The sequence below is a fragment of the Pectinophora gossypiella genome, chromosome 20 (assembly GCF_024362695.1).
Source record: "Pectinophora gossypiella chromosome 20, ilPecGoss1.1, whole genome shotgun sequence".
NCBI lineage: Eukaryota > Metazoa > Arthropoda > Insecta > Lepidoptera > Gelechiidae > Pectinophora > Pectinophora gossypiella.
This window is the reverse complement of record NC_065423.1, coordinates 11684852-11702764: the sequence shown is the minus strand read 5'-3', so window position 1 is coordinate 11702764 and position 17913 is coordinate 11684852. Positions and strand designations below refer to the sequence as shown.

The following is a 17913-nucleotide window of genomic DNA, read 5'->3' as shown; positions in this document are numbered from 1 at the left end:
TAAGCCGTTGGTCCCGGCTATTAGCCGTAAAAATCATCTCCACCAACTCGCAGTGGAGCAGCGTGGTGGAGTGTGCTCCATACCCCCTCCGGTTGATTGAGGGGAGACCTGTGCTCAGCAGTGGGATGATATATAGGCTGTTTATGTAATGGCAAGAGGCGTGGTAGCCCAGTTGGTAGAACGCTTGCCACTTTGAGGTCACAGTCTCAAATGTTTGGATCATAAACGATTATCGTGGTCAGCGGTGAAATGGCTACAGTTACGCCATCTATTGTCGCTAAAAACTATATCATTATCATCATCATCAGCCCATTATCGTCCCCACTGCTGGGGCACGGGCCTTCCCTATGGATGGATAGGGAGATCGGGCCTTAAACCATCACGCGGGCCCAGTGCGGATTGATGGTTATTAACGACTGCTAATGCAGCCGGGACCAACGGCTTAACGTGCCTTCCGAAGCACGGAGGAAAACTATATACCGGGTCCCAACACCCTTATCGCTAGCGAAGAGACATACAAATTTTGCCATGTGTTTTTATTTAACACGAGGCAATGCACGTGTTTGAATTATCAATGCGCGCGTGTATCTGTCTTTGAAAAATCTTCACAAAGAATTATTAATCAATTATTTAATTATGTTCTAATGAAAGTTAAATTGAGCGTAAAAGTGAGAAGTTAGTTGATTCTTTGCTGGAATAAATAAAAGCCAACTTCGACTTCGATTCGGGCATGAGTTAAGTTGAAAGTATTTAAAATCATATATTTCAATACCACAAAACAACTTATATAAATGATATCACGACTATAAACACTATTCGAATGGAGAGACAACTTGCAGCCACTCTTGATACGAAGTCCTAAGATAGATATGATGAACCCTATGGTGACAAGGAGTCATCCTATCGCCCATAACAATTATCTGTCATGTTAAAAGAAAACATAACATAAACAGCCTATACACGTCCCACTGCTGGGCACAGACCTCCCCTCAATCAACCGGAAGGGGTATGGAGCATATTCCACCACGCTGCTCCACTGTATGTATTTTAAAAGAAACATTTGTTCATTCAATGCAATGTCCTAGCCAAACAAAGGACAGTCTCCAAATGATTTCGATAACGTCCTCATTGGGAATCGAACCCGGACTTGCAGAACGTGAGCCAAACTCTCTAACCACTAGACTACAGAGGCTGTTAAAAACACAATCATAAATCCTAAACAGCCTATAGCTATACGTCCCACTGCTGGGCACAAGCCTCCCCTCAATCAATCGGAGGAGGTATGGAGCATACTCCACCATGCTGCTCCACTGCGGGTTAGTGGAGGTGTTTTTACGGCTAATAACCGGGACCAACGGCTTAACAATACAATACAATACAAATACACTTTATTGCACCAAAGTAAAAAGAAATAATTACAAAAAGTCTCTTAAGTACATGGCAAATGGCGGCCTTATCGCTTAAAGCGATTACCCTCAACGTGCGTCCTTAACGTGCCCTCCGAAGCACGGAATCATCTTACTTTTTCAGACAATCAAGTGATTCAAACCTGTAAAGTCCTTATCAAAAAAAGGACAGTCTCAAAATGATTTCGATAATGTCCCCATTGGGAATCGAACCCGGACCTGCAGAACGTGAGCCAAACTCTCTAACCACCAGACTACAGAGGCAGTTAAAAATAATAATTGTACAATAATAATTGTTTTTCCGTTTCCATGTTTTCTTCTAATTGCTCATTATTTACAGTATCCTGTCTCTTCAAATCGTAAAACGATCCACACACCCCACGAGGATTCTTTCCCAAACAAAATATTTGATGTTTACAAAAATATTCGTGACAGTTTCCAGTGTTATATTCCCACTTTTCTGGATAGCAATCAAACTTTTAATTGACTTTTGCGCCAATTTACGCCGAGGCTACATCGACGAACAAAAATGTATATTTTTGTGTCGACTGCTTTTTTTTATTTACTGTTTATTCGATAAATTATGGACTCATGGCACTCATAAAAATGGGAAAGATTAAGGGCCCTTTTCACCACTCGCTGATTGGCTTGGGGGCTTTTTTCATAAAACTTCTTATTTTAAATGCAACGTCATTTCGCCGTGCGGTGCGGACTGTGAGATTAGAATTATTTCATAGCTTTATGAAGACCTAGAAGGACGTATATTGATCAAATTGGAGATGTCCTTAGAAAACGTTCAGCACGATCGGTAGGCAAAGAAAGAAAGAAAGATTTATTACTTCCGGACACCACAGACAGACAGGTACATTACATTCAACACAGGGCAGAAACCACACGGAAATCAATACACAGAAAAAAAGTCCAAAACAAAAAGAAAAGCAAACCAAAATCATAAAAATAATAATAATAATAATAAGTATCCCGGTCCACTAACCCCCAACCCAATAGCCCAGTTCCCTTTCTTCCCATAATCTGCAATAGTCCTACACGAACCTGTACAATAGTCCTACATGTCTTTGGGGGCACTCCCATAGTGCATACAGGGATAATCGCCGGTTGGTGTCACACCACATTTAGATTAAACTGTCTTAAGGGGCCTCTACGTGTTGGCTTCGCCCCACCCACGCCTTCCAAAAGTCCGGGACTCCGTACATAGAAACGACATACAAATAATAATAAAAGTAAGTATCCTAAATGCAACGCACAAGAGAGAGAGAGAGAGAGAGAGAGAGAGAGATTAACACGAATTATTATAGGTTTACATCACGGCCTCCATGGTCCAGTGGTTTGAGCAATGGGCTCACGATCCGGAGGTCCTGAGTTCGATTCCCGGCGGGGACATATCACAAAAATTACTTATAACTTATGTTTTTTAGAAACTGATTTGACTAGTTGAAAACTAGCCCATTAACAAATAGAACAAACTAAATCACCTTGTCAAGATGCACATTTAGAGTAAAGACTAAATAAACGAACTGTCCTAAAATAAACAAAAGCTAAAATCGTAGAAAACAGAAGACTCGGCCAACTTTCCTCGGGAAGCGTACAGGGCGCTTTTCCCACTAACTTTATGTAAATCGAAATTGCAGTCGAAGTTTTTCTTGCCCTCCGAATGTAACATTGGAAAGACAAGTGCTTACAATTGGCACAACGGAAGAAATTGAGTTTTAAAGGTGTTGTTTTACTCTTGTAGCTGTTAAGAATAAAGGTTTATGCACACAGATATTGCGCGGATATTACGGACTAGAAAACGGGAATGTGTACATAATGCGACGTAGCGAATTTCTGTGTTCCTGTGAACTCTAAAATGTCATCATCATTATCAACCAATCAATGATTTTTTCAGATTTCCACTCCTCGCGTTCTTTTGCAGCTTCTAAAGCCTGCTCCCGTGACATGCCGAGTTTTTAATTCCCGGTCAACCGAGCATCGCCAGGGCCCTGTTTCATAAAACTTACAATTGTAAATTACAACGACAATTTGGTGTTCATTACGTAGCTAACATGAAACTGCTAAATATTTGTGATCACTAACTCCGCAATGTACATCAAATTGTCATTGTAAGTTTTATTAAACAGACCCCTGGTCTTTTTAGGCCGCCCCCTTTTGCGTTTTCCACGCGCACACCAGGTTCGAGCTCGTCGGGACGGGTGATCCACAAGTCATCTAAGAACATGACAAATCCACCGTCACTTCCGTATGTGAATATCAGCCTCCGCAGTCTTACAGTCAACCTCCGCAGTTCTGTGTTTGTAATAGTTTTAGGCCAGAAGACCTTTTATATTTGCCATAAGCATTTATTAACAAACACTTGGAGTTTGCCGGTCAGGTCTTTCCGGACAAACCATGTTTCGCACCCGTATTAAGTAGGACAGACTTAACGTTGGACTTGGAGGCTGGTTGAATAAATATTTCATCTATCTATCCATCATCATCATCAATCACCCCGCATCACCCCACTGCTAGGTAATATGTATAGACCTCCTCCATTTAGCACCATCATTTTCAATCCTGCGCTAACCTCATCCACAACTTTCTCGCGGTTGCAAAACGGTCATTTATTAACATAATATCATAATATCAGTCTATATACTTCTTACTGCTGCGCACAGGCCACCCCTCAGTCAACCGGAGGGGGTATGGACCATACTCCTCCACGCTGCTCCACTGCGGGTTGGTGGAGATGATGGGCTACTAGCCCGGGACCAACGGCTCAACATGCCTTCCGAAACACGTAATCACCTTACTTTTTCAGACAATCCAGTCATTCAGCCTGCATTATCCTAGCCAAATAAAGGACAGTTTCACAAACTAATTTCAAAAATGTCTCCATCGAGAATCGAAGCCGGATCTCCAGATTGAGAGCCCAATGCCTTAACCACTAGACCTTGGAGGCTGTGTACATTTATAAGAGAACGATAACACTTCAGTCGTGAAGCGGAGAATGTAACAATAAAGATTATAGAGCTATATAGCCACGTTGTTCGCGAGAAAACCGACTTCCTAGTGCTTGTTCACACCGAAGTCTCGGAATAAAAACAACTTCTTCTTATCAAAATAACATTCATTTATTTTAATTTTTCGGGTGTAAGTAGCAGGATTGGGATAAGAAGGCCTAGGCGTACATATCACGGTCAGAACCACGATATTTCAAAGAAAGGCTAGGTCAAGACGAATTACTCTAAACTGACGAGCATGCATGAAGTATTTGAAGAGAGTGGAAGAAACATGGTATATCAGGTGGGTAACGTTATGTATAATGTATGTACGCATTTATTGATCTTATCCAAACACACTTCTCAAAAAGTAAGGTAATTCCTATTTAATTTGAAAAGTCATAATAATTCTATGCAGAATCAATGACACCGCGCAGCGCTGTGCCGCGGCTGCGGGGATTCTTTCATGGCGTGAACTATAGGTATTTTAAAACTGATAATAAATAAAAATGGCCTCCGTGGCTCACGATCCGACTGTCTCGGGTTCTAATCCCGGTAGGGAAAAAAAAAACAAAAAAAAAAACAGAAAAATCACTTTGTCGACACTAGTCCTATCAGGACATTGCAAGCTGACCACCCAATTGTCCGAAAGTAAGGTGATCCGTGCTTCGGAAAGCACGTTAAGCCGTCGGTCCCGGTTATTACTACTTACCAATGTAATTACGAAGTTTTTACATGAGCCATGTCACATTTGGCAGCTCAATGTTGTAATTATTGGGTTTGATGAGTTTAGTTGGAAGATAGAATATAAAATTAAAATAAAAAAGGACTAAACTGTTCTATTAAGTTCCAACAGTGTGGCAAAGACTTAACAACTCCTCGACAGTCCACAGACATTTGCATTGTACGATGTTGTCACAACTAGCTATAGAATAGAATAGTGATTTTCTCGCCGTTCCGTCCATTTGTATGAAAATTGGCTTAATTTTACAAAACACAAACAATGACACGAAAGTGTAAACGTAAGTGTGTGAGTAGTGTGGAAAAGTGTGCGAGTTTAGTGTGTTGTGAGTGTGGGTACTTCGTGTTTACTCAAAGTAAATAGAAATTGACAACGTTTTCAAATAGTTTTCGGTGGGTAAGCATTACATGCTAGTAGTATTAAAATACAAGGTGTTCTCATTGAATTTTAAGTAGGAGATCTGGGAGTTATAGGCTTTTTTGGTGATTTTTTTCTATTGAAAATGTAATAATAACATATGTAACTAATACATGATTTTCGACGATATCCTCGTAAGGCCCAGATTTCCAGACACAATAGTTAAACAATGGGATTTGGATTTTAAAAGGACTTTGGGCCTTAAGACCATATAGAAGATTAAAAACGCCACATTGAAACAATTCACCTAAAAAGAAAATATTGCAATTTGACTTTTGCACATATATACATAGATATACGACTTTTGTTACTAACAATTGCTATGGGAAAACACCCGAAATTTTTGTCAACAAAATGTCAAATAGCAATATTGCTTTCTTAGATGAATTGCTTCGATGTGGCCTTTTTAACTCCTCAGATCTACTGAGTTGAGCGATATAAAAGTGACCAAGCTCTTAAAATAAAGATTGAAAAATAACAATAATATTTAATAATTTTATTTATTTATATTTTTTAAATTAGAAATATTAATATTTCCTGCTTTATGTTAGCCAGTGTTTGAGTCCGGTTTATTTTTTTATTTTGAAATCTCCGCGTTGACACTTGACCGACTTCTTAACCTCAAACACAATAGGTATCACAGACTAAACGAGGCTTAAATGTAGATTGATTACAAAAGACTTTTTTTATTTCCTTATCTAAATATTAATTTCAGACCCCTCTATTCATTCGAAATTCATCAATCATTTCATATTTCAGCGTAGGCAGAGAAAGTCATTCGCTTTAGTGAAAAAAAAAGGCCTAATCCGATGTGGGAATGAAAAGAAAAATGGATACCCTTGGTCCATGATGATAAGGTCCTCATCTCCCTAAGGCACCACAAGCTACCAGAGGGAAATTCAGATGAATCCAGTTTCCCAAAAGAATATAGATGGCGTTGTATACCTTTAACGTGAGAGATTGGGTCTACTTTGTTCAAGATAACAGACAGATCCAAAACTCATCATCATCATCATCAGCCGATTAACGTCCCCACTGCTGGGGCACGGGCCTTCCCTATGGATGGATAGGGAGATCGGGCCTTAAACCATCACGCGGGCCCAGTGCGGATTGATGGTTATTAACGATTGCTAATGCAGCCGGGACCAACGGCTTAACGTGCCTTCCGAAGCACGGAGGAGCTCGAGATGAAAACTTTTTTTTGTGGTCACCCATCCTGTGACCGGCCTTTGCGAAAGTTGCTTAACTTCAACAATCGCAGACGGAGCGCGTTTACCGCTGCGCCACCGAGCTCCTCAACTAACGAAAAACAATTCCATTCTTCTATTTGACTTATTTATGAATTTTAATCAAGAAAAACGTACTTAATAATAAGTCCGTTATTGTATCACGTTTTTCTATGACGTCAGTGTGCTTTTTCATACAAATTCCATAGTAATTTCGTGTTTTGACGTTTAGTAAAAAGGAACTGATTTCATTAGTCGGAAACTAGCCTATTATTCAAAACTATACTGTAATGTCATAGGCATATATAAAATAAATACTGCTTGATATTTTTGTATCAGATTTGTATAGAATAATGTTGCAACCTATATACAGAGTGTTAGTGACATCGTAACGAATACTCAGGGGGATGATTCAGACCATGATTCTGAGTCGATATCAAGTGGATTTTTCCGTCGCAAAAATCATGTTTTTCTTTTAGTTTTTTAAAATTATTTTCAATTCTATACTTTTGCGACGGAAAATTCCACTTGATATTAACTCAGAATAATCAGGTGAATCATCCCTCTCAGTATTCGTTACGATGTCACTTACACCCCGTACAAGTACATACGGTAACCATACAGGTAGGTATGGGTGTTAGTGACACCGTAACGAATATTGAGGGGGATGATTCAGACCATGATTCTGAGTTGATATCAAGTGGAATTTCATGATTGTTTTTGTGTTTTTTTAATTATTTTCCTATCCATACTTTTGCGACGGAAAATTCCACTTGATATCAACTCAGAATCACGGTCTGAATCATCCCTCAAAGTTTTCGTTACGATGTCACTAACACCCTGTATACCTCCTATATTCTCTTTATTTTGATCAGAATAATAATGGGTGGAAGGTGTGTTGTGCCTGGGATAATATGTCTGTTTTGTATGAAATTAGAAGGTTAATGAAGGTAACGTTATACATCGCCATCTACATTTATTTGACGAACGTGGCCTAAAAGGTCCCTCATTGTGTGGCCCTATGTGTCGAAATTTGTCCAAAATTAAAATTTATATTATTATTACTATTTATACACTATATATACCAACATGATATGTCCCCAAGCCGCATCGCCGTCAATAATGATCGAGCCACTGTGTTAATGAAAACGGGGGAGTTAAAATGGCCACATCGAAGCAATTCATCTAAGAAAGCTACCTACTCCATTTGTGCCCCTCTCGGAGAAACTTCCACCGGGTTATGAGCTGACCAGGCCGACCTGGAAATCTTTAAATAGACTCCGCACACTGGTTGGCCGAAGTAAAGATAACCTGTCCAGGTGGGGTTTTCTCATCGGGTCGGATCTGAGCTGCGTGTGTGGTGTTACGCCACAGACTATGGCTCATCTGATAACTTGCCCCGCGTGCCCTGATACCTGCACGCGAGAGGGGCTGATGAGTGCCACCGAGGATGCTGTTCGAGTGGCGGAATACTGGGCTGAAGAAATCTAATGCCATCGAAACGACAAGAAGAAGAAGATCTAAGAAAGCAATATTGCTATTTGACATTTTTTTGCATTACGCACTTAATTTTACATGCGCAAACGTCAAATTGCAATATTCATTTTTAGATGGATTGCTTCGATGTGGTTTTATTAACCCCCCTGTCGCTCTCTCTCTCTCTCTTTATTTAAGAGCTGCGCTCTTGTCGGTGGAGTAATCGCCATTCCTCTCTTCTTCCCGCCAAATCCTTCACCTCCTGATATGACACGACCTGCACCTTTTCTTTTAAGTATTTGTTTCATAAGCGTTCTCCTAAGTCTACCCCTTCCACTCTTCCCTTAAACTTTTCCTTCTATGATGTTTGTTATAAATGAATCGTATCGTATCAGGTAGCCAATCATATTTCTTCTCCGGTTCTCTATTCAAATTCAAATTCAAAAATATCTTTATTCAGTTACACTTTGAATCGTAAATTTTTACATAACGAACGTCTCATCCGCCTAAAACTACTGCAGCTTCTCACAGCCTGTATAAGACACCACATCAACGCTTCCAACCTCTCTCTGTCTCTCTGTGTCATAGTCCACGTTTCACTGTACTTAAAATAAATTGATAACCCATTTGTGCAAGTCCAATACCGGTTCGAACCGGTGCACCACGTTTGGGAAGCACGTCGGTGAACCACAGGAAAATAGGGTCTAAACACAAATGTTTACCTTACAAAATGTATTGTGAACAAACCGAATTCTCCTCACAGAAACATAATACGCGGGTTACGGTTATCCGTTTCTATTATTTCAGTCATTTCCTTGGTAAAATAATGTCATAATCCAGTATGGGAATGACAAGTAGGTCAAATGTAACTACAGCCGGCACGTAAGGGCGCAGTGTACATGTTACATTATAACCTTTTATTCATGTGAAGCTTACTTTATGTCTTCTCTTCTTATCGTGTGGGTTGTGAGGTGACGTACCAACCTCATCAACCCTGGTGTCAGGGTTACTATTGAGCCGCCAAAGGCCCCTGACATGACTCATGTAACGACTACTTACTTACATCAGTAAGTAGTAACCGGGACCAACGGCTTAACGTGCCTTCCGAAGCACGGATCATCTTACTTTCGGACAATCAGGTGATCAGCCTTATTTTATGTAAAAAAGCTTAATAAAAGATTAATGACGACCTAAATGATAAAAATATCTGGTATTGAATGTGTTCCTCTAGTTATTAAATAACTTATAATGTATACACTCATTGGTTTTTAAAAGATGTGTTGCTGTTGCAGTTTCTTGTCATTTCTTCTCCTCAGCCATATCACCTTGCGAAATGACGTAAATTCAAAAATATTACATTGACCTTCAACAAGTTTATCCATGATAATTACGTTGAATAAATGATTCTAATTTCTGATATTAAAAAAAAAAGGACTAAACGCATGCACAAACAAAAGCATTTTCATTATCTTGCATTCAGTAGTATACAAAATCAAATATAAATTATGAAATTCCGATTACTAAATAAAGACAGATCTTAAACCGACGAAAAACATTTCCTTTTTTTTATTTAACTTATTCATGAATTTTAATCACGAAAAACGTAATAATAAGTCCAACATTTTATTAAGAAATGAATGTGAAAAGTAACAGATTTGACTAGTTGAAAAATAGCGTTTTAGAACAGCGATGTGCTGTATGCTATAGCATTACCGAACCTTTAGGCAGATAAGAACAGAACAAAAAAAAAGAAAATAGTTGCCAGTGTCTTTACTATTAAAGAGATTTTACAACTGGAATATTCCCGGATAAGGCACAGCACTGGTCGCCACCTATCACGTTAGTCTAACAGAAAGCTCGGTGAGGTGTGGACACTTAGTTCATATGCGGGTATACCTCTGACTACCCAAACAGCTTATATTATATTTTTTTTATAAACCAGTAGTAACCCTGTCAAAAATAATACAATTTAAAAAGTAAACATGTTCACCGTACCCCGCGGCGACTCACGGTGTGACGGCAAACAATCAGGCAGGAAACAATCGATACCCAGCTGTGTGGCTTCAACTTTAAACTGACATTAAAAATGAACGAAGCTTGAGCACTTGTCAAAAAGAATAATGCACATAAATAATCAAGTAAGTACTTAGCAATGTTTAAAACGTTATACATTCATGCTCGTGACTTCGTTTGGTGACAATTCATTAATATTATTAATAATTCATTTATAACGGAATAATAATATAATTATTTATTTATTTTATATGGAATATTTTATGTATTATTTTTGCCTCATACAATTTTTCTGATTAATAGATAGATCATTTATTTGCATGAAGACAGTACGGTCACGAGCATTAATATGTATATCGTGGCCATATCATAGAATTGATCATTTCATGAAATGGTCGTATTTCATGAAATAGAACAACATTCGTTGGCCACATCATGATGTGGTTTGGCCAGATCAATGAACACAAAACGTTTAACGATATGACCAACTAAATGCATGATTACTTCATGATATGGCCAAACGTTAGCGATCATATCGTAAAATAGTAACATTATCCACCGGTAGTGGCGCTGGTGTCGCTTTGTTTATGTTTTGCATAATGGCGGCAGACAATAATTATTTTTGTGTGAACACGAATAATAATGAGCAAATACAAGATAAAAGTGCAGTGAAGCAATGTTTTGACACTAAGGTGAAAAGAAAAACTCGTATTAACAGTAGACAGCAACTTTATTTTTATTTTTAGGTTATATGGCAAATAATGAAGGTCGAGTGACCACGCTACGTAAATCAATGGACTATTATTGGATTTCAAAATGTGATATAATTAAAACTGCGAATGAAGAGATATTAATTTTAAAAAAGAAAAATATAGACGATCCTACTGTCCGTAAAGTTTCTTTTTTTGACGTGACTTATTGTAGATTTGCCGCAGATGGCATTAACTACTTGAAACGGGATTCTATTAAAACGCATAAATGTTTTTGTCATAATTTAAATTATCATTATCCTTTTTTTTATAATTTTTACAAGGCATAACGGTAGGTTAGGGTGCGGCGGGGGTGGCCCTTGGGCCACCCCTACGCCGCCAGTATGTTTATCTTACACACGAAAAGTATACTGAATGATGACCAATGGCATGAAATAGTGTCAAAAAATATGACGACGACTTCAAAGCGAGATGCAGTTACGGCGTATATGTTAACTACATCAACACTCCGTTAATCGAAAATGACTTTTTAATTTTTATTTGACTTTTAAACATTTTTGTACTTTGTACTAGAGTAATACATTATTTCCTACCTTATTTCGCGTTTTTATTACACCACTTATCATGGACACCCTACATTTATGATATGGCCAAACGTGGATGGAAATATCATTAAACGCTGACGTTTAAACGATATGGTCAGTTGAAGTTGGCCATTTCATGAAATACGACCATTTCATGAAATGGTCGATCATTTCATGAAATGGTCAATTCTATGATCTGGCCACGACATGTATACACTTTGGTACCATGTCACATTAACATTTTTGACAAACAGAACTGTAAGTCTCACTAAATGTCAAATATGTTAGTACGACAGAGTCCTAAAGTGGGTACATTATATTGCTCATGACTGTACAATGATTTTAATATGGTACAGAGTCTATGAGGTACTTATACGTTGTTAAATCCGTATTCATTCGACTGTATCCCAATTAAGAAGAAGAACAAAAGAGAAAATTAACAATAAAAAACTAAAAAGAAAAGTTGAAAAGAGTAGTAAAGAGAAGTGTGTCAGGATCGAAGCAAATGGATTTCTATAGTCTCTGGTTACCCCGATGGGAAATAGGCGTGAGTTTATGTATATATGTATGTATATCCCAATTGAGATTAGTTAGAGGTAAGATGTACTAAGTACCCTCACCCCACCGAGTTTTCTGTTAGACCAACGTGATAGGTTATGAGGTGAATCGCCGTCTATAATCATCGAGGAAGCATTTTATTATATGTATTCTGAGGTCGGAAAATCCAATCCCAAACAAAAAAAAATCTAGTTTCACATTGTTAATGTCAAACATAAACAAACCCGGGATATTGGACTTGTCAAACGGCTAACGTCCAGAACTTTCGAGAACTTTCCGGAACTTTAAGTTCTTTGAAAGATTTCCTTCAAAAACGAGCTAATTAAAATTTTATCCTCCAATTTAGTCAGATTTCTTGTTAGCACAAAAATTTATGATTTACAAACTTTGTTTTTGTTTGGAACGATTTGTTTTACGAAAAAAAATTGACTATAAGTTCGACGAAGTTTATTTTTTAGTCCCTTTTCTCCGGATATTGCTCATGTACTTACCTTAGTAAGTAGTAAGCGTAAACGCGAGGCGCGATAATATAAATGCTATTTCAATACGTTGCCGCTGGCCGAAACGTACTGGAGTAGGATCTCCAAGCGAAAACCGCCCGTAAAACCTACTTCAATACGTCCCTGACATTTCTAAATATATAATAATCATCATATTTTTCCAATCATCAGTTAATGTCAGCGTCCTATCCAAACTAAGGATAGCCTCACAATCTAAAAGGTTAACATGTCCCTATCGGGAATCGAACCCAGGAACTCCGGATTGTGAGCCGGATGTTTTAACAACCAAACTGCGCAGGCCGTTTTCAAAGTGATAGAATATAAAAGACTATAGAAGTCGGTCGGAGTCATAACAGGGGACGAGGTTGACCGTAAAAAATTATGTCCATCCCGTTATATTATGTGGCGACGTCATCAGTATAAGCTTGCGATTTATAAACCTACGAAGTTCCCTGTGGATCTACTTGTCCTTGTGTAGAAGAACATTTTTATCGCCGGTGAACAAAAAACAAAATGGCGGAAAAAAAACAAAATGGCCGCTATGCAAATTGTTGTTCTGTGACACCAAAAACATCAAAATCGCGGCCAAATCCTGGCATATGCTAAACGAGAAGCTGCTTTACTATCTAGTTATTATGATAAACTTATGATAGGTAAGTTAAGCATTATAGATAAAATCGTTTAAAAGCTGATTGAAAAATCACAGGAAAACTTTTATCGCGCTGCAATGCATTATGTAAAGGTTTTCTGAAAGAGGTTGCTTTTAACGATAGCGAATTCCTAATGTTCCGAATAGGTAACGAATGTTAATTTCCATGTTTATCACTTATTGAGTACTAAATAGGCAGTTTTTTGTCGTTTTGTTTTTCCCGCGCAAAATATTTGCAATATTTAATGACGATTCAAAGTGTAGCTATGTTACCTACTGATTAAAGATATTTTTGAATTTATAGAAAAATAACATTCGCTGTATTCGCAAATGCGATGCATTCCGAAGAACATTAGGAAAATAGAAGCACTGTACCTATTTTACTTGTAATATGTTTAGATGTGTAACTGAAAAAAGCATTATGAATGTCAATAAAGATTTAAACGAAAGGTCATTCTGAAATATTACTTCCTACTTTATTTCTTATTTGCTTTGACGCGTAGGAAAACATTAATAAGCCCTACAAAACATCTTGAAATGCTCGAAAGCTCTACTTCAAAGAAGTTTCCGTAATATCAACGTGTTTGTGGGTTTGTTCTGACAGAGCCGCTGGGGCCACGAATTGGGGGCGAGAATACTTCATACATACAGTGCTTCTATTTTTTAATGTCCCTCTTTAAGAAAATTATTTTCGAATACAAATTTTCAAATTTATCAATTATTTGATATTCTTATATCAGAATTTGAATTTGGAACTAAGTACTTAATTGTCGCATAAACAAAAAAAGAAAAAATGTTCAGTTCTGAATTCAAATTTTATGATAACTCTAATAATATGAACGCGAAAATTAGACTTTTGTTGGCAGTAAGCACTTAGTTATGTATTAGTTACTTACTCTTACAATATGCGCAAATGTAAAATTGCAATAAGGTTTTTCGGTATTAATTCCTTCAATATCTATGGCCTTTTTAGACGCACCAAGATTTATGGAAGCTTAAGCAAAGTACTACAATGACTAATTACAGTATTTTAAAATGTCACAACAGTATAAACTATATTTTTGAGTCTGTGTTCGTTTACAGTTTCATTAAATGGTTGAGAAAGGAATGTTCAGTTGGTTTGGACACATAGATCAGATGAAGGATAATAGGATTACGAAAGCAGTATACAAAGCGAAGGTTGGTGGTAGGGCTAGCAGAGAAAAACCTGGAAGGACGTGCATTGACCAAATTACAGATGTCCTTTGGTTTAGTAAGATCTACTCTGAACCGGTGTGCGTGTAAGAAACGATTGATGAATGTGGAGGAAGCAGGAGAAGTATGTCAACGAAGCAAATGGAATTCCATAATCTCTGCTTACTCCGGTGGGAAATAGGCGTGAGTTTATGTATGTATGTATGTTATGAAATGGTCACGAGCGCAAGACTATAGACTTGTCTAAATAAGGCGCTTTATGTGACCCCGAATACGGCCCTGACCCAAGCAAGCCCCTCCGAATCAGAAGGGATTAGTAAACGCCCTCAAGATTCAATGGGACATTTGTTCTTGGCAGTCAAAGTGTCTAAATTCGGCTCTTTAATGTTGGGACAAGCTGGCTTAGCGAGAGACAGCATCCTGTCTACAACGGCCTCCGTGGTCCAGTGATTGAGCGTTCGGCTCACGATCCTCAGGTCCCGGATTCGCATCCCAGTGGGGAAATATTACAAAAATTACTTTGCGATCCCTAGTTTGGTTAGGACATTTAAACAGGCTACGATCATCTTAAGAAAAAAATCGTGAGATGATCTGTGCTTCGAAGAGCATGTTAAGCCATTGGTCCCGACTACTATTTACTGATGTAAGTAAGTACCTAGTCGTTATATGAGCCATATGAGGGGCCTTTAGCGGCTCAATTATAACCCTGACACTAGGGTTGATGAGGTTGGTAATCCACCTCACAACCCACATGATAGAAGAAGACAACAGACATCCTGTTTTGTTTTAAGAAAAGTTGAAAACAGAAACCCGACTACGGAAAAATTACGCTCTAAAAGTATGAAACTAGGAAATGGATATATTTCTCATAAACTCCGACATTAGTCTATGTGCAACCAAGAATACACCGGGTTATGTAGCGTTTAATCAACTGCATTCTATTTTGTTAGTCCTGATAAGATAGGGCCCTAACGGTATATCACAAATATCAACAATTTACATTACAATACAAATACACTTTATTGCACCAAAATAAAAAAAGGAATAATCAGAAATCAGAATCATTTATTCAACGTAATTATCATGGATAAACTTGTTGAAGGTCAATGTAACATTTTTGAATTTACGTCATTTCGCAAGGTGTTATGGTTGAGGAGAAGAAATGACAAGAAACTGCAACAGCGACACATCTTTTAAAAACCAATGAGGATATACATTACAAGTTATTTAATAACTAGAGGAACACATTCAATACCAGACATTTTTATCATTTAGGTAGTCATCATTAATTACAAAAAGACTCTTAACTGAGTACATGGCAAATGGCGGCCTTATCGCTAACCTCGCTTGTTATTTACATACATACATAAACTTACGCCTATTTCCCAGCGGGGTAAGCAGAGACTATAGAATTCCATTTGCTTCGATCCTGACACACTTCTCTTGCTTCCTCCACATTCATCAATCGCTTCATACACGCACGCTCGGTTCAGAGTAGATCGTACTAAACCCTTCGCTTGTTATTTAACCTTGTATACGTAAGTGTTAACTTCCCAAAAATATTATAAAATAACCAAAACCCTTTGATAAACAGATTAGGAAGAAATTCTCCCCTCGAATATTCAATTCAAATTGAACTTTTGTTCTTCACAATTAATTATCTATGGTAGACACTTTAAATATTATGGCGGACAAAATTTCAAACAAACGGAGTGTTTTAAGTCTTTAATCAATAAATATTATGATGGAAGTTGTTCCGGGAATTGTTACTTGGAAGAAACGGAGGTACAGCGCGGGCAATCCTTGCAAAATGCCATTTTACCGTGTGTGGTTCTTTTTCCTATCCTGTGCATTGTGAAGTGGAATACCAACTTTATCAACCCTAGTGTCAAGGTTATTATTGAGCCGCCAAAGTCCCCTGACATGACTCATGTAACGACTACATACTTACATCAGTAAGTAGTGACCGGGACCAACGGGCTTAAGGTTCCTTCCGAACCACGCATTATGTAACTTTCAGACAATCAGGTGATCAGCCTGTAATTTTCTAATCAAACTAGGGACTAGGGACACTGTGGTCCAGTGGCGAGCGAGGTGCTAACGATCCGGAGGGCCCGGGTTCGATTCCCGGTGGGAACAAATCACTTTGTTATCCCTATTTTGGTTAGGACATAATTAAAACACATAATAACGGGTTACTGGTTTGGTTAGGATATTACAGGCTGATCCCCTGATTGTTCAAAAGTAAGATGATCCGTGCTTCGGAAGGCACGTTAAGCCTTTGGTCCCGGTTACTGTTACATGAGTCGTCAGGGGCCTCTGGCGGCTCAATAGTAACCCTGACACCAAGGTTGATGAGGTTGGTAATCCACCTCACAACCCACACGATAGAAGAAGATGAATGGCTTCTATGTGACCCTTTTATCCCCTGTACATAATTTATCCGGGTCCAACTAATGAAAAAAAGTACTCAGCAACACATAGTTAAATTAATATGAAGGCGTAGTTTGACCTAAAAAGTTATAACAAGTCTGCGATCATATGTAGGCAATGTTAAACTTTGCGTGACCACAAGTAGTTTAAGTACGGACCAGAGACATAGTTAGCGGGCAGAACTCAGCGCTATTTTATACCCGACTGCGGCGAAGAAAAAAGGAGGCCTACAAGTCAATTAGCCGCATATGGCATTAAGCTGCTTGGCCAGACAAATAGGAAGAGCTGAGGGCTCTCACTGAGTGTCACCCCATGAGATGAATGAATCAATCAAATGCACTGATGAATGTGGAGGCAACAAGAGAATTATGTCAAGCAAATGGAATTCCTTTGCTTCGTCATTGCTTTTGCATGCTTCGGAAGGCACGTTACGCCGTTGGTCCCGGTTACTACTTACTGATATAAGTAAGTAGTCTTTACAAAAGCCATGTCGGGGGCCTTTGGCGGATCAATAGTAACCCTGACACCAGGGTTGATGAGGTTGGTACTCCACCTCACAACCCACACGATAGAAGAAGAAGATTGTCTTTGCTAACCCTGGTGACAAATAGATGATGTTATCTAGGAGTGTGTATTAGAAACTCACGAGTCTTTTGCCATTGGGGTAATCAGAGATATATCCAACGCATAATGAATTAAGTACCCACACCTCACCAAGCATTCTATTACGGTGATTTTGTATGTCCAGATCGTGAGTCCAACTTTCAACCACTCGATCACCCCGACCGTTTCATCGGGGTGACACCCACAAGCTGGTGGCACCGGGTGTCACCCCTAACTACGGCACTGGCGCGACCTAAGTAAGCAAGTAAACTTAGCATGTAAGTTTCTTCACTATAGCCCATATCGCATCCTATGTAAACGTAACGTATTATGAATAGGGTCAGAAATTGACATAAGTAACTATAAATAGTTTTCATTCGATCAAGAGTGATTACGATATTACGAT

General features: G+C 38.5%; 1 protein-coding gene across 1 annotated transcript in view; it reads right to left on the bottom strand.

Annotated features, from left to right (window-relative positions):
- The window catches only part of LOC126376243 (TWiK family of potassium channels protein 9-like), a 406126-nt gene that overhangs the window by 387248 nt on the left and 965 nt on the right, over nt 1-17913 (bottom strand). The gene's annotated exons all lie outside the window — the stretch shown is intronic.